Here is a 16,963-nt window from a genome sequence, read left to right as displayed (position 1 = left end):
TTCATTGATCTATTTTGTCTGTTCTTTTGCCAATCCCATACTGTCTTAATTATTCTAGTTCTACAGTAAATCCTGAAGTCGAGTACAGTAGTACTCTGACTTTTTTCTTCTTAAATATTGGGATGCTATTCTATGTTTATTAACCTTTTAAATTTTTGAAAGATTTTCAGGTGTGGATTCTTCACAACTGTCTCTCTTTTTGTGAATGTAGATAAAAGTGCATATGGTTTTTAACTAATACATATAAATTCCTTGGAAGTCGTTACTTATTTTCTAGGCCCTGAGCCCTCCAGCTATTTTGGGCTTCCTGGGAACACACCTAGAGCTTGATTTTATCTCACTTATTCTGTCAGGGACGCCTGTGCACAGTGCTGGTTTTGGTTGTTTTTTAAAAGTTTCTGAAAGCTTTTAATGCTTCAGCTACATCTGTAGAAGCCACAGTTTGAGGTGTAGAGAGTCCTTCACACAGCGGTGGAAAATGAATTTCCCAGAGTTACAAGGTGTGGTTTTTGGCATGTTCAGTTAAAAAAAAAAAAAAAAAAACAATAGTAAAAAGGAATTTCTAAGAACATTCCTTTACCGGTGAGTAATCTTGTTTTATTTCCTGCTTGACCTGCCTAAAAGGAATTCATCCTCCCGGGAACACCCTGAGGTTTCATGAGACCCTGCGGAAATTGTAGTTTACAGCAGGGCTGAAAAGCCTTGGTGAGCGTGGCTGTTACAGAGGAGCAGTGGACAGCTTCACTTCGTGGCTGCAGACAGCTTGCGGTCTCCTTCTCCTGCCTTGTCTGGGGAGTTTTCTGGGCCCACGAATGGGACTGGGGGAGTCAGGCAGACCAGACAATGACAATGCTAGAGGTTTAGCACAACCTTCTCAGGAGCAGAGCTTGATAGAGTGACTGGTACCGTCATTATTAGGAAATTAGAGATTGGCCACTTTGAAATCTGTGTTTTATTTAAAATCAGTGATTTTTATCTTTTTTTAAAAAAAACAGTTTGGGAATCTCCTTGGCAGTTATAGATTGAGTCCTTGGAAAAATACTGTTATACAAAACTTTGCTTATAATTTTTAAGAGATTCAAAGATGTTCTGCATCTCAGGATGAGAACTTATCTTTTAAAATCTCATTTTTGAACTTACTTTTTGAAAGGTGTATACCATGTGTTGGAGAAGGAAATGGCAGCCCACTGCAGTGTTCCTGCCTGGGAAATCCCGTGGACAGGGGAGCCTGGCGGGCTACAGTCCGTGGGGTCGCAGAAAAGTCAGACGAGGCTGAGTGGCAGAGCGCGTACCCCATGTACCATATAATTTCTTCTAACTCATGTTTCCTGGATGGATACTCCGTTTACTGTAACAATTTTGTTTCAATGCTATAAACCAAGAGTGAGCCAACTGTGGCCCCTGGCTCTGATATGGGCACCCACCTGTGCTTGTAAATAAAATTTTATTGGGACAGGGCCCTGACCGTTGTGTATGCATTGCCTACCGCTTCTTTCATGCTACAAAAGCCAAGTGAATAGTTGAGAATGAGGTCACATGGCCTGAAAAATGGAAATATTTACTATTTGGGCCTTTTTGGAGAAAACTGGCTGACTTGTGCTATCAGGAGTGAAATTTGGGACGATGGAATGTGTGGCTTTTTATTTGATTCATGTCAATAATAAACTGTATTTGAAGCATTCTCCAGATCACAGGAGCTTGATATTCATGTAGCAGGATGCTTAACGAGACTTGCCTTGTTATCTCAGAATCTGGGCCAAGCCTGCAAGCTGAGACAATGATCGCTCACCTCCCAGGCTGAGAACAACACCCCCCCACCCCCGCCCCACCAGAGACCTGCCGTGGTTCCACTCAACCTCGCCCATCGAGTTCATCTCTGCACTCCCTGCCCTTGAACACACTATTGAGAAAACAAATGAGTCGGTTCTAAAGGTTACCATTACTCCATGCTAATGGAGTATCATGTGTGTTTACCTCCTTCGCTGGCCTGCCAAGAGAATCCAGTAAGAGTCTGTCTCATAGCACCCAGCTCTCACTCTTAGCCATTGCTGCTGCCTCTACTTCTTATATAAAAAGTAGGAACTTGGGGGAAATGGAAGGTGGTTTTGAGAGTTGCATTCACTCATTTCTGCAGCCAGCATCCCATGGGGCGGCTTCCCCACGCACTGCTCTGAACGCGGCACAGAAGTCAAAAGACAAATCAGACCACGTGATGGTCTTGCAGCTGGTGGCCAAGGCTGGACCTCAGGTCCTGCCTGTGAGCCGGCCTCCCTGGGCACCATCGTTTCTTCTGACCAAGCACCAGGATGGGGGCAGCCCGGCAGGCTGGATTTGCTCCAGTCAACTGAGGAAGGAAAGTCCAAACTTAAAAGTTCTGTGCGTTGGGATTCACTCATCTTTTTCAGAATCAGTTCACCAGAGTGGCATCTGAATGAACAAGGCCAAGTGAGAAGTGACTCCGCCTTCTTGGTCAGTTTGCATCTTTACGGTGGGAGAGGATGGGGAATGCAACCCTTACTTTCCCCATTGCGACCATGTCTGCAGGAGGGTCCACCTTGCGGAGCCCTGAGTCTGACCCGAGGGGAGCGGGGCTGGGGATCCCAGGAGCATCAGAGGGCGCGCATCTGCTGGGAGGAGTGCTCCAAGGACATGCCCTCCCTAGCCTCTTTCCAGCACTTTGTGAGAGCCCCGGAGGCCCTCGCTCTGACCCTTTGGGTAGCTCAGGAAGCACTGGGGGGCGCTGGGCGGGATGGCACAGTCTCTCACCCCTCTCGGGAGGAGGAGGAGCTGTCAGAGCCTCATCTGCAACCTGCAAGAGGCAGACAGCTTGGCTTAACGCTCCGAGGTAGTGCACACACCGGCTCCCGGACGCGTGCTGACGGCTCCAGCCATTCTGCTGGACAGACATCTGGCCGACTCTCAAACGCAGGTGCCAAGTAGCCTTCAGGGGCATCCACCTAAGGTAGACCGTGGGTCCCTGGAAAAACGCTCTGTGCCCGGCGGGGCTGACTTCTCCATGGAAATAGCTACGTGGGGCCGTTTCCCCTGCAGAAGGCGGGAGGGTTCCCACAGTGAGCGGTGCTGAGATGCTACGGGTCTGTTTTTGTGTTAAAATCTGTAAACGGAATTACAGACGTAGAGAACAGACTGATGGTTGCCGGGGGAGGTGGGGGGTTTGGGGGAGGGGTGGAGGGGGGGGGTCAGTGGATGTAATAATGGATAAGCAGCAAGGTCCAACTGTGGAGCACGGGGAACTATACTCAGGACCCTGTATAAGTGAAGGTGCTCAGTCGTGCACGACTCTGCGACCCCGTGGACTGTAGCCTACCAGTCAACTCCGTCCATGGAATTTTCCAGGCAACAGTACTGGAGTGTGTTGCCATTTCCTTCTCTAGGGATCTTCCCAACCCAGGGATCCGATCGAACCCAGGTCTCCTGCATTACAGGCAGACGCTTTACCGTCTGAGCCACCAGGGAAGCCATTCTATATAAACCACATGGAAAAAATATTTTAAAAAGGGGTGTATGTATGTATGACTGAATGACTTCACAATGCAGCAGGAAGTAATACAACATTGTATTTGATTAACTACACTTCAATAGAGTTTTTGAAAAAGCAGTATGTCATTTATTAACGACACTGTACTCAGCGCCCCTGAGGTAGGTGGACACCCCTTTATCTACCCACCAACGGTGCATTTCCCTCCTGCTTGTGACGGAACACGCCTGACAGTGCCTGCCACTTGGCACCCCATCACGTCACGTGTCCTTCCCCCCTCCCCCCCTCCCAACCCACGTCCAAGGGCAGGTGTGGCCGCCAGCATCGAATTTCACACCCTTCAGGTCTCCATGGGAAGAGGCTGACCTTTCCTTTCACAGGGAAACGTGGGATCGTCTCAGAGTTTTAAGAGCAGGAAGATCGTGTATTAAGAATTGCTCATTGGAAACTGGAATGAGAATTTCAAACGCTCTCCACGCACCTCATCTTAAAAACGGGACAAGGAAGTCATGGATCTAGTAGAACATGCATCTCCAACAAGGCAATGTGGTTCCCAGGAGGTGAAAACTGACCCTGGGTAGACAGAAAGCCCCTGAGATATGACCACGTCTGTGGGCCTTCAAATGACCATAGTACCCAGCCTGTGTGGCGTATCTGTGACAAGAACAGGTTATGGGAAGGGGTTAGGAAGGACACGTCTAAAAACTCCTTCAGGGGTGGACAAGAAGATGTTTGAGGGACACCCATGCAGAGAGGAAGTATAGCAGCAAGAATGAAGTCTGCAGGCACAGTCACGGGGCTCCCTCTTTTATTCCAGAAACAGGCTAACCAGGGACTAAGACACTTACTAGTTTACATAACACTCCTGGGAGACCTGTTCCTGTGACCAGGTTTGATTCCTGGCAGGGAACTAAGATCCTGCGTGCTGTGCCATGAGGCCAGAAAAAAAGGAAAAAGATGTTGCCTGTTTTCTTCAAATTGAGGATTCGGGCCAACCCTGCCTCTATCAAGTCTCTCAGTGCTGTTTTTCCAACAGTATTTGCTCACTTGGTGTCTCTGCATCATCTTTTGGTAATTCATGCAATATTTCAAACCTTTTCATTATTATTATTGTATTTGTTATGGTGATCTATGATCTATGATCTTTGATGTTACAACTACACCTTGCAGGCTTCCCCCGTGGCTCAGTGGTAAAGAATTCACCTGCAATGCAGGAGACATAGGAGACTCAGGTTTGATCCCTAGCTTGGGACGATCCCCTGGAAGAGGGCATGGCAACCCGCCCCAGTATTCTTGTCGGAGAATCCCATGGACAGAGGAACCTGGTGGGTTACAGTCCATGGGTTGCAAAGAATCGGACATGAAGCAAGTGAGCACGCACATGCACTATACTCTGCTGAAGGCTCAGATGGTGGTTAGCATTTTCAAGCAATAAAGTATTTTTTAATAAGTATGTATGTGTTTTTTAGATACGATGCTATTGTACACCTACCAGGTGGCTGTCCTTTGTAAATGAAGCTTTTGTATGCAGCAGGAAAGCAAAACATTCGTGTGATTTACTTCATTGCGGTATTTGTTTTATTGTGAAGTTGGCTTTATTGTAGTGGTCTGGAACTGAACACCCATATATGTCTGAAGGCGTGCCTGCAGTTGGTTTGCAAGGCTGGGGAACACCGTTTTCTCTGACTCAACCCCGGAGAAGACAAACACGGGATGATATTCCTGGTGACATAGTGTTCGGTGCAGAGCTTGTAGCTCTGGGGGAGGAAGGACCTTTCCCCTGAGAAGGCCCCCCTAAGGTAAGTCAACAAGTCGCTCAGTGAGACGGCCCGGCTGCAGAGGACGGTGCTCGCCGGGACCCTGAGTCCAGGCTGTCTGGGCTCCGCTGGTGTCCCTGGTGGTACAGCGGTATCCCTCCATCCCTAGGGGCGGCCCCTCCTCTGGGCCCCACTGATGCTGTGGGACAGCGGTACCCCCCATCCCCGGGGCGGCCCCTTCTCCAGGCCCCGTCCGCCTCCTCCTGGTCACGGCCACTTCTGAGGCCCCCAGCCTGCCTGCTGCTGCCCTGTCCCGGATGGTCAGGCTGTGTCCCAGCAGCATCCAAATTTAGGGCTCGCTTTCCAAGCCAGGTATGGAAGCAACTCCTCCTTTTCCTCACCGTGCCTTTTACACACAATGTGTAATTGGTTTAATTTCTTAGCTTCCTATAGTTCTCTGTCTCTCGGAACTTTGGGAAAATGTACCTGAGTCTTGTTTGGGGGGATATTTGAAGAGTCTCACTTGCGGTATTCCTGCTTTCCTGAGGTGTCAGGACAAGCCTGCCCTGGGAAACCTCCCATTTGCTGGGCCTTTAGAGGGTGCAAATAAACTGCACTGCTTTCTTTTGCAAAAATTTTAGCTTTAGCCATTTGCCATTTCATGCTTTATAGAGCTTCCCTGGTGGTTCAGATGATCAAAAATCTGCCTGCAATGTGGGAGAGCTGAGTTGATCCCTGGGTCGGGAAGATCCCCTGGAGGAGGGCATAGCAACCCACTCCAGAATTCTTGCCTGGAGAATCCCACGGACAGAGGAGCCTGGTGGGCTGCAGTCCATGGGTCGCAGAGTCGGACACGACTGAGCTAGTAACACTTCCACTTTTCACCGCTGTGTTCTGGAGCAGCGGACACTTGGCCCCGCCCCTGGTCAAGCCGGGCTTTCGTGGAGGACCTTATCACAAGGAGGACCCTTCCTGAACCTTCCTGGTGCCTACAAATACGTATCCACTCTCTTGTCACAATCAATATTCTTCTATGTAGAGGAAATAAGGAAAATTTATAATTCTTAATACATTGATTTTCTCCACAGATTTATTGATCATGTCAAATGAAGTTGAGCAAAACATGCTACATGAGACAATTGTTTTTAATGTCTTTGTGCAATCTCCCTTTAAAAACAAAATGGGAGCATTTTAGTGCTAAAGAATTTTGCAAGTTGCCAGGCACCGGTTTGTATTCTGGTGTGTCACAACAGAGGTTGTGACAGAACAATTGTCTTCTGAGGCAATCGTTTTCCATGGAGAACAGACAGTCTGGAAATGCTGGAAATTAGGGATCTTTCTCATTTTTTGACCTAGAAGGATTCATCCAGACTCGTTTATGGAGTTAAGGTGTGGAGTAAACAACGTTCAGAAAGGTTTAGCCTGGTAGCAATTGCATAAGCAAAATCTCCGGATCAAAACAAGCAAATAAAAACATTGCTTTGGCATGTGTGGGACCCGATTGCACAATGAGAACGCCTTGCACTGACCCTGTAATTAGTCATGATGGCTCCTGACGTGGATGTACCTGCGTGGGGGCGGGGGAGACATGGTTACACCAACAAAAACATTCTCATTTTTGCATGACCTGACGTGGCTTCCTTTCTCCCAAAGGGGAGCTCGTTTGGACAAATGATGTTCGCCATGGGCAGATTCTGAACTGGCGAATGCAGTGAAACTAACAAAAACACAGCAATTGATGGAGAAAGAAAGTCCAAATCAATTTCACAATTTGAAGAGGTGAGAAGAAGCAGGGGCCATCAGTGTGAAAAGCAATGAACTGGGAGAAAATTGTGGGACTCAGCCCTCTCCTACACCTCCATCAGACTACATGTCCCTCTTGAAAGTGACATGAGCCCTGGAAACACGGACGTCAAATTCAGCAAATAGATACCCTGTGTTTCTTCTGAACAGCACAGACTTTCTGTTAGAATGGGAATCAATCTATGAAAAGAAATCAATCTGTCAATATGTTCCTGTTTTTCTCCACCAGCAAGGAACTCAGCTTATTTTGAAAAGCCAAAAGGAACACAGGCTGCCTCTTAGAATGAATGCCCCCGGGGAAGCTCCGTGTTTGGAGGTCACATGTTCTTAGGAGACCAGGAGAGCGCCTCAGTTTGCCTGGCTGTGGGGAGGTGGAGAAAGCGAGCCTGAGGTGATGTGATGAGGTTCCTCTGCTCGCTGTGGAGGGCTTGTCGGGCAGAAGAATCCACAGGGCCCCACGTGGGTGAAACTGGAAGTGTTAGTCACTCAGTCCTGTCTGAATCTTTGCAGCCCCACGGACTGTAGCCCGCCAGGCTCCTCTGTCCAGGGGATTCTCCAGGCAAGAACACTGGAGTGGGCTGCCATGCCCTTCTCCAGGGGATCTTCCCCACCTGAGGATTGCGCCAGGGTTTCCCACAGTGCAGGCAGATTCTTCACCTTCTGAGACACCAGGGAAGCCCCTGAAGGTGGGAAGGACACAGTTCTGCCCAAGAAGAAAGCCCTGGGGTGCTAGCCAATAGAGATCCGAGCATCTCCTTGGCATCATGCAAGGAGCTCTGTGACCCACACCAGTCTTACCCAGACAGACTACTTGACAATTTCCAAGCTCCTTGATAGTTTGGGGAGTAGAAACAAGACATATTTACAGGGGGAGTGGCTACAGGCGTAGGCGTGAGTGAGCAGTCCTGTCCATGAACTATAGCCCACCAGGCTCCTCTGTCCATGGGATTTCCCAGGCAAGAATACTGGAGTGGGCTGCCATTTCTTCCTCCAGGGGATCTTCCCCACCCAGGGATTGAACTCACATCTACCTCTTGACCACTAGGGAAGCCCAGAAGCAGGACAGGGTGTGCTAACTCCCATGCAGTGTTTTATTGAGGGGCGAAAAAAAAGTCTTCATCTGTCTAGTGACTACAATTCTCTCTCCAGATGAGCCCCATTTCACCTTGGGCTTCTCATCTTGAAGGAATGAAAAAAAACAAGTTGTATTCAGCTGTAAGGGATTCTTGCAGGCCTGGTAGATTCCCTTGTTCAAAGCTCTTGGGTTTGTGTGAGAAAGCACGCAAACTCAAAAAGCAAAACCCTAAAGCTTCCAACAAATTGGAAATACTCTGTCAATGAGTGACAATATTTATCTTTTGGAAAAGACCTTTAAATAAAGACTTAGAGGGAAAAAAAAAAACAAAAGAAAAAAATCATTTGGTGTATTTCCCCAACATATTGGCTTTTTCATTGTCGGTATATGTATTTTCACTTCCGCCAAGACATCTGCATCCATCCTGCTTATTACCAGAGACTGAGCATCACCAGGCAAGGCTGTTACTATGGCAAGCGCTTTTGTTGGAAGAGGAATGTAAATGAGAGGAATTCACAAAATGTACGGTGAAAACAGGAAGGCAGAGAAAAAAAAATTTCTTCCTTCTTGGGCCTGAGCATTTTAAAGGAGATGGTGACCATGAAATATTTAACCATTATCTATTTAGGTAAGCAAGCTTATTGTGAGAACTGTCGGAGGCACAAAGGCAGACACAGGAGGTTTCCTCATCTCAAGGACCTTGCACTCTGGTTGGGGAATCCTGCTTTAATCACCACAGATGGATGATCCCCTCCATGTAATACACACATGGTGAACTGAGAAATAAGTTAGAAAACAGGTGCTTTGGGAGCCCAGGTAAGGGAGATACATGGGCAAAGTTTGATCGAGAAAGATCTCTTCGGGGAAGGGGTGTGTAGTCCTTCTTTTTAAAGGGCAATGATGTCGGGATGGATCAGAGACAGTTAAGGATTCTGGCAAAGTTCAAATATATATTCAAGGGTTTAGGGGGTTGACTAAAATAGGGATGATGTAAAGAGAAAAGCTGGAATCCAGATGAAAAAGATAAATGCGTCTCAGTTCTGGGAGGATTGCTTTTGAAAGGCTAAGGAATTCGGATCAGAGGCTGTAGGTTTCTGGTGGGTCGTGGTTTCCCGCTTCTTTCTAAATAGGGACAGGTGTTGAATGACAGGTTCGCGGGTCCACCTTCCCCAGCTGGGGCCAGGCTGGGGGCGCGGACGAAGTCCCCATTCAGCAGCTCGCCCGCTGCCCACCCAGCTTTGTTCTCGTTCCTGTTCTGAGCTTGGCAAGCACTCCCCAGCTACCCCTCACGGAGCGCAGCCTCTCCAGAGTGTCGGCTCTCTGCCAGCCAGCCCCAATCTGTCCCCGAATCAACACTGTGTGTCTGCAGCCATATCTCCGAGCAGCTCGCCGCCCCACTGCGGGAACCCGCTGTTTTCCAGGGGGTGCTGACTGCGTCTGTCCCTCTCCCCATCACGGGCAGGGCTGGGTGTTGGAGGGAATGGCTTGCACCGTCCACATACTCTCGGCCTGCCTTCAGATGGCCTTCTGGTTGCTTCTGAATTGCGGACTCACATTTCCAAGGGCCAGAAAAGTCCAGTCTCCATCACACTTCCCGAGCTGGCGGGCTGGACACTCAGACCTAGTGGATACTCTGTCTTCACCAGGAATCTCAGCTCAGCTTTTCCCCACCCAGTCTACCTCCTCACTAACCAGGCATGCGCCAGGAACATGATATAGAAAACAGTGCACTAAGGGTATTAAACCTGCTATTGTGTAAAATGCATTAAAAGAACAAAAAGTGTTAGGAAGAAAGCTAGTTAAAAGTGTTTCCATGTCCCATGACATGAGACGATCTGGGTCCTGGAAGTGATATGTGTTCTTAGTCACTCAGTCGGGTCTGCCTCTTTGAGACCCCAAGGACTGCAGCTGCCAGGCTCCTCTGTGGGATTCTGCAGGCAAGAACACGGAGTGGGTTGCCATTTTCAAGTGGTACTAGATGGGAAAGGAGGGGATCGATACGCAATCTGTCGTTGGTATTCAGTTGCTCAGTTGTGTCCGACTCTGAGACCCTTTGGACCGCCGCGTGCCAGGCTCCCTGGTCCACCACTGAGACGGATGGGGACAAAGATGGACCAGGCACCGTGACTCCTTAGCCTGAAGGAACGAACAGGACGGAGTCCAAGGTGACCGAAGAGCTTCCGGTGTGGACGATGGAGAGGAGGCAGGTGCTGTTAACAGAAATAAGGAAACAGGAGGGACGTTTACCACCCCCACCCCGCGATGGGTGGGTTGAATTTAAATGCTCAAGTGAAAATGGAACTCTTCCTCCGTGTCTTAGAGGGGGAAATGGTGCTACTGGGTGAATTTGCTAGTGAAGGGGGAAAAAAAAGGAACAAACTGGTAAGAGATGAAGGAATTAGCTCAGGGAAATGTTTATGTTTAAGAAGAAGTTTGAGGGAGGAAGAGGAAGAAAAGTCAATAAAGAGATAGAGAAGTGAGAGCCAGAGAGGCCGTGGCTGGGCCGGGGTAACTCGGGGTCACAGAGGTCAGGCAGCCCCAGGTTTCAGAAGAGATGCACCGGTCATAGCACATACTCCTGAGACGTCATGATGAATGGGGAGTAAGCCCATGACTGGGAGAGAGGAATTCATGCATGTTCCCTGGTGCAAAGCACTCGTCGTGGTGGAGATGGAGCCAGATGCCGCCAGCCAGGGCGTCGATAATTATAAATAGTTCGAGAAGTTTAGAGCAGATCTGGGTATGAATAAGCAAGCGAGCGTTGAGAAATTCGGCAGAGTCAAGAATGAGGGCTTCTGCTCGGTGTGGGCGAAGCAGAGACTGAGAAGATTCCTGATGAGGAGGTCATTGTTTAGGAAAGAGGAGGAAGGCCTTTTACGCTTGTTTAGAAGAGCATAAAATGTAAAGCACTTTCGTACAAAATTTGTGCAAGTACAAACAATGTAGAAAATGATAAACATTTTTTACCAAGAAACATCAATGGAAACCTATATAAATGGAAGGATCTGAATATTTATCTTATCAGAGGAATTGTTAAAATATTTTATTTGTTTTTTCTTTTCTCTTTCTTTTTCTCTTTTTTATTGTTTAAGTTATGATAACATATTTATAGGAGACATAGAAAATACAGAACAAAATTACATATAGTTCCACTATATACTACAGTTGTTTGTTAAGTAGATAAATTGAGATATTTAGTTGGAATTTCAATATCAAATTCTCCAAAATTAATAGAATGAATGTAGAGAGAAGTAGAATACAGTAGACCTGAAGATATTATGAACCAATTCAACATAATTAATATTTGCACAATTTTCACACAACAGTAGGATACAAATTCTATTCAAGTTCCCATCAACTATAAACTAGGAGACACTGGAACACTAAATCCAGAGACATAACACCAAGTGCAGAAGTTTCATGGTCTAAAGGTATTGAATTAATTCTCAAATAATTGATCAACATATTTAGTGAAGTCACAATCTGAATCCCAGCACTCTTCTTTCTCCTTTAGCAGCTCCACAGACTCCGTACACAGGGTGTCTTGAAGCACAAAGACTTTGAATTAGAAAAACACATGAAACTAGGTGTCATCTATGTTTTTATTTATTGAATCTGACACCTAACAACCTGAAAAATTGTCTAAGAGTATTCCCTTCTGTGGGCTTCTCGGGTGGTGCAGTGGTCAAGACCCTGCCTGCCAATGCAGGAGATTCAGGAGACTTGGGTTTAATCCCTGGGTCGGGAAGCTCCCCTGGAGGAGGGAATGGCAACCCACTCCAGTATTCTTGCCTGGAGAATCCCATGGATGGAGGAGGCTGGTGGGCTGCAGTCCACGGGGTCGCACGGAGTCGGACACGTCTGAGCATGCACGTGCATTCCCTTCCATATCTTTATTTTGGTGCAAATCATCAGTACCCAGTTCAAGATTTATTTCCTTTTTCTGTTAGCGAAAGAGGTGTGGTAGGGTCTGGCTTCTCGCTGCCCAAAAGCCAATAAACAGGCCAGGATGGTGGAAAGAAAAGTTTGCTGTATGTCAGACGCCAGCAACTAGGGAGGGAGGGGGGCAGACATCTGTCCAAAGGCTGACTCCCCCCACCCAGCCCCCAACTAGTGGGGCAGGAGCTTTTACAGACAGCATGTGGGAGAGGGGGGAACCACACCCAGAAACAGCACAGTCACCTCTGACAGTCATCTTCAGGTCGGTCATCGATGGTCTGGTTAGCATCGTGTTGGCTGTTTTAGGTACAGTTAATATTCAGTTTCAGGGTCCATTTTTTCCCATTTCTCTGTGGCCAGTTCTCAGAACTGGGGCAGCTCGTGTCCTGGTTCAGTCTGGTCATCGTTAGTTAACTCCTCCACCTGGGGTTTCAGGATCTATAAGACAGCTCACAGGATGTGGCTCAGAATACCATCTATAGCCCTTGAGAAACAACTAAAGGTCCTTGACTATGCTTAATGAGTGTCTTACTATTATTTGGTCTCCTTTGACTGTTTTCCTTTGTTTTCACATGTTCTAAATTTTCTGATTAAACTTTTTCTTTGACTACAGGTTTCATAGACAAGAGACAGGCGGAGGAAAGGGCCAGGACCATCGGGTCCTGCTCTGTCTCACTTCCACATCATCGACTCTCCTCTTAGGAAAGGGTTCTTGCCAACGTCTCTTCTCTCCTTGGGCACCTCCACCTAAATGTGTCCAAGAACAAGCTCATTACCTTGTCTCAGAAACAAGCGAATGCTTCATCCCAAGCCTCCCTGCTCACGTCAGGGATGCTGCCCCCCGATTCTTGGTTGCAAGTGACAGAAACTCAGTGGGACCAAGTGTAGCCAAATGGCAGTTCATGGCTTCGCCTGAAGGGTGAGGGCGGTAGGGCCCAGGGCAGATGGAGCAGGGCGTGGGCATGGTTGGCACCCTTCTTGCCCCTGCCCGCCCTGTCGGACAGCCTTGTTCCCTCTGGGCATGCAGGTCCTAGAGGGCAGCCGGGGCTAGACTCTAGCTCTGCCAGTTCACGGTACGACCAGCACCTAGTCACCGACCCTTCCTGAGGCTGGCTTTCCTCCTCTGCCAGCTCCATTCTGAACTCGGTTCTCCGGAAACAGAGAGATTTGGATGCATTTGGCTGCTGGAGGGGATATTCTCAGGAGAAAAGGAGGCAGGGAAGAAGCCAGATAGGCCGGGGCAAGGATGTGGTCTCAGCTAGAGTCTGCGTTCCCGTTGATGCCACGGGGAGCTCTGCAGAGGGAGGTGCGGTACAAAGCTGGACCCGGATTGAGACAAGGATCCCAGAATCAGCCTGGGTGTCGCTGTGTTAGCTGGGTGCGGGTTGTCTTTGTGGGGGACAGAGCTGGGGAGGAATAATAGAGGCTCCCTGAGGGTCAAGGCCAGGGGAGTGGGAAGGTGTACCCTGGCCACTGGAAGCCTTGACGCTCAGCAGTGAAGGAGGCCAGGGCAGGACGCCAACAGCGTTCACACTGCACGTGGAAGCAGGACCCGCCTCGTGGGGCTCAGTCCTGAGAGGTGCATGCCTGTGTGCCTGCTAAGTCGCTTCAGTCGTGTCTGGACTGTAGCCCGCCAGGCTCCTCTGTCCATGGGATTCTCCAGGCAAGAATACTGGAGTGGGCTGCTATGCCCTCCTGAAGGGGACCTTCCTGACCCAGGGTTCGAACCAGAGGTCTCCTACGGCTCCTGCATTGCAGGCAGATTCTTCACTGGTGATTGTCAGGGGAAGCCCCATGAGAGATGCTTACGTCATGATCTGGCATACAGCAGGCACTGCATAAATGCTACAGTATGATTAGAGCTACTTTTCCAGTTTTACTAGTAGCTCATGAAAGATATTGGGCTTCCCCTGTGGCTCAAGTGGTAAAGAATCCGCCTGCCAATGCAGGAGACACAGGAGACGTGGGCTGGATCTCTGAGTTGGGAAGATTGCCCTGGAGGAGGAAACGCAACCCACTCCAGTATTCTTGCCTGGGAAATCCCATGGACAGAGAAGCCTGGCAGGCTACAGTCCATGGGGTCACAAAGAGTCAGACATGATTTAGTGACTGAGCATGCACACACTCATGAGAGATATTATTTCTGGAAAAGAAAAAATATGTGTTTTGCCAGAGTTGATAAAACTTTTAGTTTTTGCTCAAGAATCTGTACTCTGTGATCCATGGTTCTATCATTTTTTTGGTACCATTTCTGTAGTTCCAAATATTCAGCAAAGGTGATGTGTATGACTATCCTTTGACTATTGGTTTTTAAACAGATTTTTCAGCATCAAATCCAAGGTCATCTTTGTTGTCAGTCAGGGTTACAGTAGGCACCAAAGAAGCAGTTCTGTTCTTATTCATTTCTTGGCGGCTTCTCCTTGGCTTTCTGTTCTAGTGACAGTCCCAACCTACACAGATGTATTTTGCAAGTGGGATTTTTTGCAACACTGTATCAAATGTATTATATTGCAGACGTCATTCTAGACATACATCAACTGCATTGCTTTCATCTGTAAATCTTGTAATTCCATCACAAAAGCAATCAAGTTGTCTATGGAATGATAAGTTCCCTACAAACACCTGGTGATTATGGCTCCTGCTTCTATTATCCATGGATGCTTTCTGATTTCCCCCTCTCTTTCCTCCATTATTTACTGGAGATTCAGGGTGTGCACAAATAATTCAAATTTATCATGTCTCACTGATTATTTTATAACGTCATTAAGTAGGAAGATGGTACTGTATTTCACAGATGAAAAAGTTAAAACAAAGAAATGTGTGAATTGAAGTGCGATGTTCCAACTGTAATTTTTATCTTAAAAGTCCTCAAGTTTCCTGGAATTGAAAATTTCATTTTGATAAGAGTTCACCTTGCCCTTCATTTTCTTCGGGATCTCTCAAGCCTTTCTGATTTAGTGGGGTTGCAAATGACTACCACGTTTTATCTGCCTACAGAAAACCAAGGTTTATCATTGTAGCTTTTCTTAGTGCACCTACTAAATTCGCAGCCACAATTTCTCTCTTTCTCCATTTCAGAGTATTTGGGACCACGTCCAAATACTGTAATTCACATGATCACTGAGCCAGAATGTATCATTGGGCATGGAATATGGGTCACTCTTCAGTCTATCAGTCATGTCCGACTCTTTGCGGCCCCGTGGAACGCAGGTGGCCCTCAGCTCAAGCTGCAAAGGAGACAGAGTCACCGGACAGAGAGGATGGGACCTGGGGTGAGGCTGCCCCAGGCATGTGCATCCTCTCTTCCTCTGACAGACGAGGAGATAGTTGTTCTTGGGATAAGAAAGGAGAATAAGAGGAGGGAAACTGGGGTGGAAGCCCCCAAAGTGTTGTTTGGCTTGAGCGGGGAGTGCGGAGCAGGACGTGTGTGCGGCAGTTCCTGCTTCATGTTAAGATCCTGGAGTATCTTTCGTGTAATTGAGCTCTTTCCTGCTGAGGGCAGTAGAAATTGGTGTGGATGGTTAGAAACAGAGGGTTGAGCTCTATAGTAAGCAAGGTTTTGAAATGTCAAATTTTGTAGTTTAGTTGCTAAGTTATGTCTGACTCTTTGTGACCCCACAGACTGCACCACGCCAGGCTTCCTTGTCCTTCACTATCTCCTGGATTTTGCTCAAACTCATATCCATCAAGTCGGTGAAGCCATCCAACCATGTCATCCTCTGGCGTCCCCTTCTCCTCCCACCTTCAATCCCTCCCAGCATCAGGGTTTTTTCCAATGAGTCAGCTCTTCGCATCAGGTGGCCAAAGTATTGGAGCTTCAGCTTCAGCATCAGTCCTTCCAGTGAACACCCAGGACTGATCTCCTTTAGGATGGACTGGTTGGATCTCCTTGCAGTCCAAGGGACTCTCAAGAGTCTTCTCCAGCACCACAGTTCACAAGCATCGGTTCTTTGATGCTCAGCCTTCTTTAGGGTCCAGCTCTCACATCCTTACCAGCACCACAATTTGAATGCATCAGTTCTTCGGCGTTTAGCCTTCTTTATGGTCCAGCTCTCATATCCATACATGACTACTGGAAAAACCACTGCTTTGACTAGACTGACCTTTGTCGGCAAGTTTAGAGGCTAAAGATCAAATTGCAGTCAGAGAAATTCTAGAAAACTAAGGACACGATTGCTTTATGACATTGCATTTTGTTGAAAGATGGAGAGAACAGGGTGGCTATTTGGAGACTCTGCAGAGATTCTTAGACGCTGGGGGCCTGAGGGACGTTACCTCACCCTGCTGGCAAGGGCAGCTCTTTGGTCAATGGGATCAGACAGAAGGAATCGCGAACCTGCTTACTGGGTTCCACTCTTACAAAGAGACCAGGTCTTGTCTGCAAAGAGGGAGTGTGTGGAGCACACTTAGGACCTGGTATTTGCCGGCAAACAGAAGTTAAAGTTAAAGGCAAACATGTTTAATCATGTTTGTTTTTACATTTGGGGACAAGCAATTGTGGGAATCACAGAGTAGCTTTATAACTAGAATTGACATATTTGCATTGGATCTCATGTGCTTTTTTTTCTTGTAGAATGATGTCATTCAATTGATCTCTACGTATTAGCCAGCAAACACATGTTCACTTCATGAATGGAAGATGGAGAAAAGATTCCAAAATCACCGGACTGGAGAGACCATGAACAAATATCTCGTGCACAGACACCGGTGTGGCTGTATCCCCAACTCTGCCATTTGTGAGGTTTTATTGGTGCCCCAATGGCACTGATGGGTTACATAAGCACTTCATGTATTTACACAGAAGGCTCTGGATCAAGCACGCTGCACTTGCTGTGGGTCACACCTCTCAGCCGCTTGCGCTATGCTGCCTGTACTGTGCCCGCGATCCAA

The sequence above is a fragment of the Dama dama genome, chromosome 30, assembly GCF_033118175.1.
Source record: "Dama dama isolate Ldn47 chromosome 30, ASM3311817v1, whole genome shotgun sequence".
NCBI lineage: Eukaryota > Metazoa > Chordata > Mammalia > Artiodactyla > Cervidae > Dama > Dama dama.
Note: the sequence above shows the minus strand (reverse complement) of the source record.